This window comes from Palaemon carinicauda, chromosome 10, assembly GCF_036898095.1.
Source record: "Palaemon carinicauda isolate YSFRI2023 chromosome 10, ASM3689809v2, whole genome shotgun sequence".
Taxonomy (NCBI): domain Eukaryota; kingdom Metazoa; phylum Arthropoda; class Malacostraca; order Decapoda; family Palaemonidae; genus Palaemon; species Palaemon carinicauda.
In genome coordinates, this window is record NC_090734.1 from 15,152,559 (window position 1) to 15,162,144 (window position 9,586).

General features: G+C 45.5%; 1 protein-coding gene across 2 annotated transcripts in view; it reads right to left on the reverse strand.

Moving 5' to 3' along the window:
- Ufc1 (Ubiquitin-fold modifier conjugating enzyme 1) overlaps nucleotides 1-9,586 on the reverse strand; it is a 92,435-nt gene that overhangs the window by 40,357 nt on the left and 42,492 nt on the right. The gene's annotated exons all lie outside the window — the stretch shown is intronic.

Below are 9,586 nucleotides of genomic sequence, written 5' to 3' on the forward strand. Positions count from 1 at the left end.
CCGGACTAGGAGGACGACAGGCACGAACAGACGAACCCTCAAGCGCAACACTATCCACAACACTATCACTCACTTTATCACTTCCCACTGCACTCTTACACTTCAGCTCCTTGACGTCCGCCATGAGCTGGTTACGGTCACTAGCCAAGGACTCAACTCTCTCACCCAGAGCTTGGATGGCACGCATCATATCAGCCATCGAAGGTTCCTGAGTGCCAGAAGGGGGATTAGGAGCAACCACTACAGGGGAAGGAATAGGTTGTGGGGCATGAGGAGAGGAAAAATCAACAGAACGAGATGAACTTCTCCTGACTCTATCTCTCTCTAGCCTACGTGTATATTTCTGGAATTCGATAAAATCGAATTCCGAAAGCCCAACGCATTCCTCACATCGATCTTCCAATTGACAGGTTTTATCCCGACAATTGGAACAAACGGTGTGAGGATCGATAGAGGCCTTCGGAAGACGCCTTGAACAGTCCCTAGCATTACACTTCCTGAATTTTGGGACTTGAGAAGGGTCAGCCATTTTGAATTGGTCAAAGGGGTATTCAAAAACTATCCAAAGTCATCAACAAATAATCCGATATCAAAAAAAGAATGCAAGGATTTATTGAAGAGAAAGCCTGCACAGCGAAAGCTCAAAACTAGAAAAGTGTACTTCACCAAATAGTTGTGAAAACAAATCCAGTTAGCAACAGCGAATTAGTAGGTCTTGCCGGTAGCACGACAGAGAGAAAATTGAGTTCTTTGTTTACAATGAGTACTGAGTACCTGCACGACAGATGGCGCTGTTGAAGTACACCCCCTACCTGCATAGCGATCGCTGGCGGATTTTTTACGTAGAGTTTTCTGTCGAGCAGCAGAGCTGCAGCTTATATAATCACCGGCTAAGTTAAATATTGAAAAATCAAATAAGTAAACCAAGATTTCTCTTTAAACCTCTCAACCAACAAAAAATTAATTTCAAGTATTAATTAATTTATAAATGTGAGTACATACTTGAACATTACAATATATGCATGTGTAGTACTAAAAGTAAACCTTTACTTTTCTGGAATTTTAATTTATTTTTTATTTTTACTGGACAATTTCTAGACCATAACAAAATAGTAAAAATGTCAAATACTGTAGTAGACATTGATACACAGTAACTTTATATTTGATTTTATCAAACTATTTTAATATAAATAAAGTACTGTATAGACTATACAGTAGAAGAAAGTTTTATATACAATAAAGCAAACAAAATAAAGTAAGGGTTTTGTAAAGCTGTAGAGTTATCAAGGATACTAATAAAATATATCACAAAAGTTAAAAAGAGAACCTCTATCATTTTCACCATTTCACCCAATTATAAAATCTACAGTATGTAATATTTGTTAACAATGCAAAACATATTAAAAAATTTAATTTTTTTCCACACATTTTTTTTCTTTCTGTCATTATAGCCATAACTATAAGAATTAGCATTTCTTTGCCAATTATATAACAAATATGTTATTTTTATTAGTAAAATAAATTTTTGAATATACTTACCCGATAATCATGTAGCTGTCAACTCCGTTGCCCGACAGAATTCTATGGAGGGATACGCCAGCTATCACAATACTAGAAGGGGGTGTATTTACCAGCGCCACCTGTGGCCAGGTACTCAAGTACTTCTTGTTGACACCTCCTCAATTATTCCTCGGTCCACTGGTTCTCTATGGGGAGGAAGGGAGGGTCGATTAAATCATGATTATCGGGTAAGTATATTCAAAAATTTATTTTACTAATAAAAATAACATTTTTCAATATTAAACTTACCCGATAATCATGTAGCTGATTCACACCCAGGGGGGTGGGTGAAAAACCAGTGTACAAGACTAAAGGATAGCTAAGTATCCCGTATTTCATATAATCAGTTATCCACAATAACAATGAAATAATAAGTACCTGGTAAGGAAGTCGACTTGAACCGTTACTCTGCCTTTAATAAGATCGTCTTCCTTACTGAGCGCAGCGTTCCTCTTGGGAGGCTGAATCAACTCAAAGGTGCTAAAGTATACAGGGCTGCAACCCATACTAAAGGACCTCATCACAACCTTTAACCTCGGCGCTTCTCAAGAAAGAATTGACCACCCGCCAAATCAACAAGGATGTGGAAGGCTTCTTAGCCGACCGTACAACCCATAAAAAGTATTCAAGAGAAAGGTTAAAAGGTTATGGGATTATGGAAATGTAGTGGCTGAGCCCTCGCCTACTACTGCATTCGTTGCTACGAATGGTCCCAGGGTGTAGCAGTACTCGTAAAGAGACTGGACATCTTTGAGATAGAATGATGCGAACACTGACTTGCTTCTCCAATAGGTTGCATCCATAACACTCTGCAGAGAATGGTTCTGTTTGAAGGCCACTGAAGTAGCCACAGCTCCCACTTCATGTGTCCTTACCTTCAGCAAAGCAAGGTCTTCTTCCTTCAGACGAGAATGTGTTTCTCTAATCAGAAGCCTGAATAGTAAGAAACTGAGTTCTTAGAACTTGGAAAAGAAGGTTTCTTGATAGCACACTATAAGGCTTCTGATTGTCCTTGTAAAGGTTAAGACCTTTTTAGATAGTACCTAAGAGCTCTAACTGGGCAAAGTACTCTTTTTCAGATCATTCCCCACCAAGTTGGACAGGCTTGGGATCTCGAACGACTTAGGCCAAGGACGTGAAGGAAGCTCGTTTAGCAAAAACCGAGCTGCAAGGAACATGTAGCCGTTTCAGATGTGAAAACAATGATCCTGCTGAAGGCGTGGATCTCACTTACTCTTTTAGCTGTTGTCAAGCACACGAGGAAAAGAGTTTTTAATGTGAGGTCCTAAAAAGAGGCTGATTGGAGAGGTTCAAATCTTGATGACATAAGGAACCTTAGGACCACGTCTAGATTCCAGCCTGGAGTGGACAACCGACGTTCCTTTGAGGTCTCAAAAGACCTAGGGAGGTCCTGTAGATCTTTGTTGGTGGAAAGATCCAAGCCTCTGTGGCGGAAAACCGCTGCCAACATACTTCTGTAACCCTTGATCGTAGGAGCTGAAAGGGATCTTACTTTCCTTAGATATAACAGGAAGTCAGCAATCTGGGTTACAGTGGTACTGGTTGAGGAAACTGCATTGGTCTTGTACCAGCTACGGAAGACTTCCCCTTGAGACTGAAAGATTCTGAGAGTGGATGTTCTCCTTGCTTTGGCAATCGCTCTGGCTGCCTCCTTCGAAAAGCCCCTAGCTCTTGAGAGTCTTTCGAAAGTCTGAAGGCAGTCAGACGAAAAGCGTGGAGGATTGGGTGTACCTTCTTTACGTGAGGTAGACTTAGAAGGTTCACTCCTAGAGGAAGAGTCCTGGGAATGTCGACCAGCCATTGCAGTACCTCTAAGAACCATTCTCTCGCGGACCAGAGCGGAGCCAACCAACGTCAGCCGTGTCCCTTAGTGAGAGGAGAACTTCTGAAGTACTCTGTTGACAATATTGAACGGCGGGAATGCATACAGGTCGAGATGGAACCAATCCAGCAGAAAAGCATCCACGTGAACTGCTGCTGGGTCTGGAATCGGAGAACAATACAACAGGAGTCTCTAGGTTATCGAGGTAGTGAACAGATCTATGGTTGGCTGACCCCACAGGGCCCAAAGTCTGTTGCAAACATTCTTGAGAAGGGTCCACTCTGTGGGGATGACCTGACCCTTCCGTCTGAGGTGATCTGTCATGACATTCATACCGCCCTGAATGAACCTCGTTACCAGTTAGCTTTCGATCTAAAGACCAGATGAGTAGGTCCCTTGCGATCTAGAACAACTTCCACGAAAGAGTCCCTCCCTGCTTGAAGATGTAAGCCAGGGCTGTGGTGTTGTCAGAGTCCACCTCCACCACTTTGTTAAGCTGGAGGGACTTGAAGTTTATCAAGGCCAGAATAACCGCCAACAACTTCTTGCAAATGATGTGAAGTGTCCTTTGCTCCTGATTCCATGTTCCCGAGCATTCTTGTCCGTCCAAAGTCGCTCCCCAGCCCGTGTCTGATGCGTCCGAGAGGAGACGGCGGTCGTGTTTCTGAACAGCCAAAGGTAGCCTTCCTTGAGAAGAAAGCTGTTCTTACACCACGCGAGAGAAGACCTCCTCTCTTCGGAAACAGGAACTGAGACCGTCTCTAGCGTCATGTCCTTTATCCAGTGAGCAGCTAGAAGATACTGAAGGGAGGGGAGGTGGAGTCTCCCTAACACGATGAACAGGGCCAGCGATGAAAGTGTCCCTGTTAGACTCATCCACTACCTGACTGAGCATCGGTTCCTTCTCAGCATGCTCTGGATGCATTCTAGGGCTTGGAAGATCCTTGGGGCCGACGGAAAAGTCCGAAAAGCTCGACTCTGAAGATCCATACCCAAGGAGACAATGGTCTGGGATGGAACGAGCTGAGACTCCTCAAAATTGACCAGGAGGCCCAGTTCCTTGGTCAGATCCATAGTCCATTTGAAAATCTCCAGACAGCGACGACTTGTGGGAGCTCTTAAAAGCCAGTCGTCTGACGGAGCCGGACACAAGATCATGATACTGCTGCACAGTCTGTGAACTGTTAATCATGGGCAAGCGAGGAAGTACAGTGACAACCCGAATCTGTCTAGACTGTCTGGGTCGTACAGACAACTCCTTAACGGGTTGCTGAGGTTGCCGCACTGCGTCACAACAAGTCACTTCTGTTGGTTGTTGAATGTCTTCCCCGTGACACATTGACTCCGTAAACAAAAAATCCTCTAACAAGGACTAAGCTTGGACTGCATGTCATGCAACACAGCTCAAGGTCTAAGGGAGCAGGTGTGGTAACAGACGGGATTAGCGACTGAAGTGGAACCATAACCTTCCCTGGAAGCATGTTATGCTTAAATAAAAGTCCATAAGAGGTTATGCAGCTAAAGGCTCCCTCCAAATGACAGAGTCCTCAAGGGAATATCAGAAGGAGGGAGAAAAGAACTTTCTCATCTACAGGGACCTTATCCTAGAAAAGCTAAGTTCTCTGAGTGAGGGTTCACTGGTGCAAAAGCAGCAGACTAGAAGGCAACGTTATGAAACTGCTTGACAGTCTAGTGAGTTGGCAACAACCCAAGATGTGTGACTGAGAAGCATGCGGTAAGGTATGCAGAGCATGATGTATGCAGAGTATGCTGTATGCAGAGCATGCTGTATGTAGAGCATGTTGTATGCAGAGCATGCTGAAAGCAGAGCATGCTGTATGCAGAACATGTTGTATGCAGAGCATGCTGAATGCAGAGCATGCTGTATGCTGAGCATGTAGCAAGCAGAGCCTGCTGTAAGCAGAGCCTGCTGTAAGGAAAGCAGAGCGTGTGCATGGCGTTTAACCTTTCTCAGAAAATCCATGACCAGTGCTAGAGCGCTTTATGCATGCTTGCATGGGGTTTAAAAATCAACATAATGTTTACCTTACATTCATAACTCATGATTCATATTTTTGCCATGGTTTGAAAATGGAGGTAAGGTATGCTGAACAGCAGAGTCAGAACGAGCTGGAACAACAATAGAAGTGGTTTCCTCTTCAAGACTCTGTTGAGGGAACACCTGAGGCTCAGTCTGCAAAGGCTGAATAAAAGACAAGCAGAAGGAAGGCGCATGGGTGGAGGAGGCTGACTCCTAGCATGAGTGGTTGAACCCAAGGGTTGCGCTTGCTGAGCGGTTGGCGGAAGCGGAGTAGCAAGTTCCAGTTCCTGTGGTGTGAGCGGAGCGCGATGAGGAAGAGGCTGCGCAGAACAAGGTAAATGTCTCGCAAGCTGAGGCTCCTGAGGCGCAAGGCTAAGGTGTTGTGGTGCTTGCCTTGTGGAGGGTTGAGCTCGCTGCAGCGAGAGCTGAGGAGACTGACTCATGGACGGGAGAGGTTGTTGTACCTCAACCGAGTGTTGCATCACTGGTGGAGCAGCAAGTGGAGGCGGAGGAAGAGAGGTATAATCCTCCTGATCCCATTGTAAAGGTTGCCTTAAGGAAGGCGGAGGCTGAACACCACTGGGAACAGCAAACTCAGCACGTGGCTCAACATCGTACGCCTGGCAGGTGGTACTGCGATCAGGCGGAGCGAGCGTAGGCGGAGGGAGTGTAGGCGGAGGCGGAGGAGCAACACTCTCAGCCCGACACTCACGCATCAAGTCCGAAAGCTGTGCTTGCATGGACTGTAGTAGAGTCCACAACATCGTACGCCTGGCAGGTGGTACTGCGATCAGGCGGAGCGAGTGTAGGCGGAGGGAGTGTAGGCGGAGGCGGAGGAGCAACACTCTCAGCCCGACACTCACGCATCAAGTCCGAAAGCTGTGCTTGCATGGACTGTAGTAGAGTCCACAACATCGTACGCCTGGCAGGTGGTACTGCGATCAGGCGGAGCGAGCATAGGCGGAGGGAGTGTAGGCGGAGGCGGAGGCGTAACACTCTCAGCCCGACACTCACGCATCAAGTCCGAAAGCAGTGCTTGCATGGACTGTAGTAGAGTCCACTTGGGGTCGGCAGAAACTACAGTAGGCTGAGGTAAAGCCTTAACAGTCGAGCTCTGTTGTGGCAGAACCTTACTCCTCTTAGGCGGAGTGCATTCAACTGATGACTGAGGAGAGTCAGAGCTAACCCAATGACTGTGAACTCTAACTTCGTACGTCTGGCATAGGTCTGGACTTTACGTTTAAAAGGTCTAGAGACCTGAGACCAGCGTTTTCTCCCTTAAATTTCTTCTGCAGACGAGCAAAATAAGGGCTCAATCGTCTGCGGGTGGGAGTGACGGTCTCGGTAAGACACGCCCACAACCACCGAGGATACTTCTGTGCGCCGATCAAGGCCTGCTGAACCCTTCTGCCCTTCGACATTGCTTCTCCCCTGGGCTTGGGAGCTTGCAAGAGGTCCCGGACTGGGAGGACGACTGGCGCGCACAAAAGTACCCTCACGAACAACACTGACATACTTTGCGCTAATCACTTATCACTTTGATTTCTGTTTGCACTTATTTCACTGAACTCGAAACTTTAAGTGGTTTGTACCTGAAACACGCCATTCTATCCTTTCTCAAAAGTTAGTAATTGCGAAAACAGAATTACAATGTAACAGAAAAATCTAATGAAAGATAATTCAGTGGCTGGAAAGAGACTAAACACTAGATCACTCTAGAAACGTTTAGTTTCTTCCCCTAAAGAGACTAGGGAGAAGAGCAAAAACGATAACGACGTTACTCGTACGCCTGGCAGGCTTGAAAGAAACGTTTATCCTCTTTCTCCCTCCGTCTCTATCTCTCTCTCTCTCTCTCTCTCTCTCTTGACTTAGAACCTGAGAGAAGAGCCCAATCATATATATCGTTAAAACATATTATTGTTAAAGGAAAAAACTGAAAAGTTCCTTTATTAGGATCAAAACCATTAAGTTAAGAAAGAATGAACAAAACGCTAGACACGGTTACTCTTACTGCAACGTGAAACCGTGAACATTCTTTCTCTATCGTAACGATAGAGTGCAAGTTGAACGTTCTGAACGTCAACAACTGCAGAGACAAAACAAAACGTTAGTTCAACTTTGAAAACAGTACGAGACTATCAAAGAAATTCTTTCAAACTCTGTGGCGGAAATAGCATAATATGTTAACAGGTAAAACCGAAATGACGGGCTCAATGTTAATTAACTTCGGTACCAAGAAAAGACCGCCTACTATTAGGAAGGTCGAATATAAACAAATATAAAAATTAATTTAATAAGTTTATAATAAAAGGAAGTTAATCGAAGAGGCCTATAAGAGGCGGAGAGATATAAAATAAATCTATAACTTTTGTTAAGCAAAATTAAGAAAGAGAGTCTATACTCTCTTAGAGACCAACACTTCCATCTAAGGGAAGGGTCGGCCATTGAAAGGTGAACGAGAGTTCATACTCTCTTCGTCACCATAATTAATCAAATTAATTCCAAAAGCTAACTAAGCTAATATAGAAGTTTCCAGTAAAGCGACAGCCGAAATCAAAGAGAAATACTTCACCAAAGTCGTGAAAATACTCCAAGAACATAAGCGTATCCCAGAACGTCTTGCCGGAAGCACGACAGAGGAATAATTGAGGAGGTGTCAACAAGAAGTACTTGAGTACCTGGCCACAGGTGGCGCTGGTAAATACACCCCCTTCTAGTATTGTGATAGCTGGCGTATCCCTCCATAGAATTCTGTCGGGCAACGGAGTTGACAGCTACATGATTATCGGGTAAGTTTAATATTGAAAAATGTTATTTTGATAATAAAATAAATTTTTGAATATACTTACCCGGTGATTATATAAGCTGCAGCTCTGCTGCTCGACAGAAAACATGCGGCTGGCAGGGTACACTGGAACGCATGGGTGGCGGGACTCTCTCATCTGGAGTGCGGAAGAAGGTCGCCTCAGCGTCCACAGGACGCACAACCGTGGTTGGTTGTAGGCAAGAGGTTAGTGCAGCAGCAACCTTCTCCGCACGAAAGTCCTGCATCAGAGACGTTAACTGTGACTGCATGGTCTGCAGTAAAGACCACTTGGGGTCTGCAGGAGCAGGTGCGGCAACAGACAGTGTAACTGTCTGCGGCGGTACCGCTTTGCCTCTCTTAGGAGAACAGTCATCGGAAGACTGCAGCGAGTCCGAACTGACCCAGTGGCTACAACTGGGCCGTTGGACTTGCGCGGAAGGGACCGACTTGCGCTTAAGCGGTCGTGAGACCTTGGTCCAAGGTTTCTTGCGAGAAACCTCTTCCGCAGACGAGGAATAAATGGGCTCTCTCGTCTTTGTGTGGGTGGGGCGATCTTGGTTAGATACGCCCGAAACCACGGAGGGAACGTCTGTTCGCTGATTAAAGCCTCTCGAACCCATTGGTCGTACGACATTGCTTCTCCCCTGGACTTGGGAGCTTGCAAGAGGTCCCGGACTAGGAGGACGACAGGCACGAACAGACGAACCCTCAAGCGCAACACTATCCACAACACTATCACTCACTTTATCACTTCCCACTGCACTCTTACACTTCAGCTCCTTGACGTCCGCCATGAGCTGGTTACGGTCACTAGCCAAGGACTCAACTCTCTCACCCAGAGCTTGGATGGCACGCATCATATCAGCCATCGAAGGTTCCTGAGTGCCAGAAGGGGGATTAGGAGCAACCACTACAGGGGAAGGAATAGGTTGTGGGGCATGAGGAGAGGAAAAATCAACAGAACGAGATGAACTTCTCCTGACTCTATCTCTCTCTAGCCTACGTGTATATTTCTGGAATTCGATAAAATCGAATTCCGAAAGCCCAACGCATTCCTCACATCGATCTTCCAATTGACAGGTTTTATCCCGACAATTGGAACAAACGGTGTGAGGATCGATAGAGGCCTTCGGAAGACGCCTTGAACAGTCCCTAGCATTACACTTCCTGAATTTTGGGACTTGAGAAGGGTCAGCCATTTTGAATTGGTCAAAGGGGTATTCAAAAACTATCCAAAGTCATCAACAAATAATCCGATATCAAAAAAGAATGCAAGGATTTATTGAAGAGAAAGCCTGCACAGCGAAAGCTCAAAACTAGAAAAGTGTACTTCACC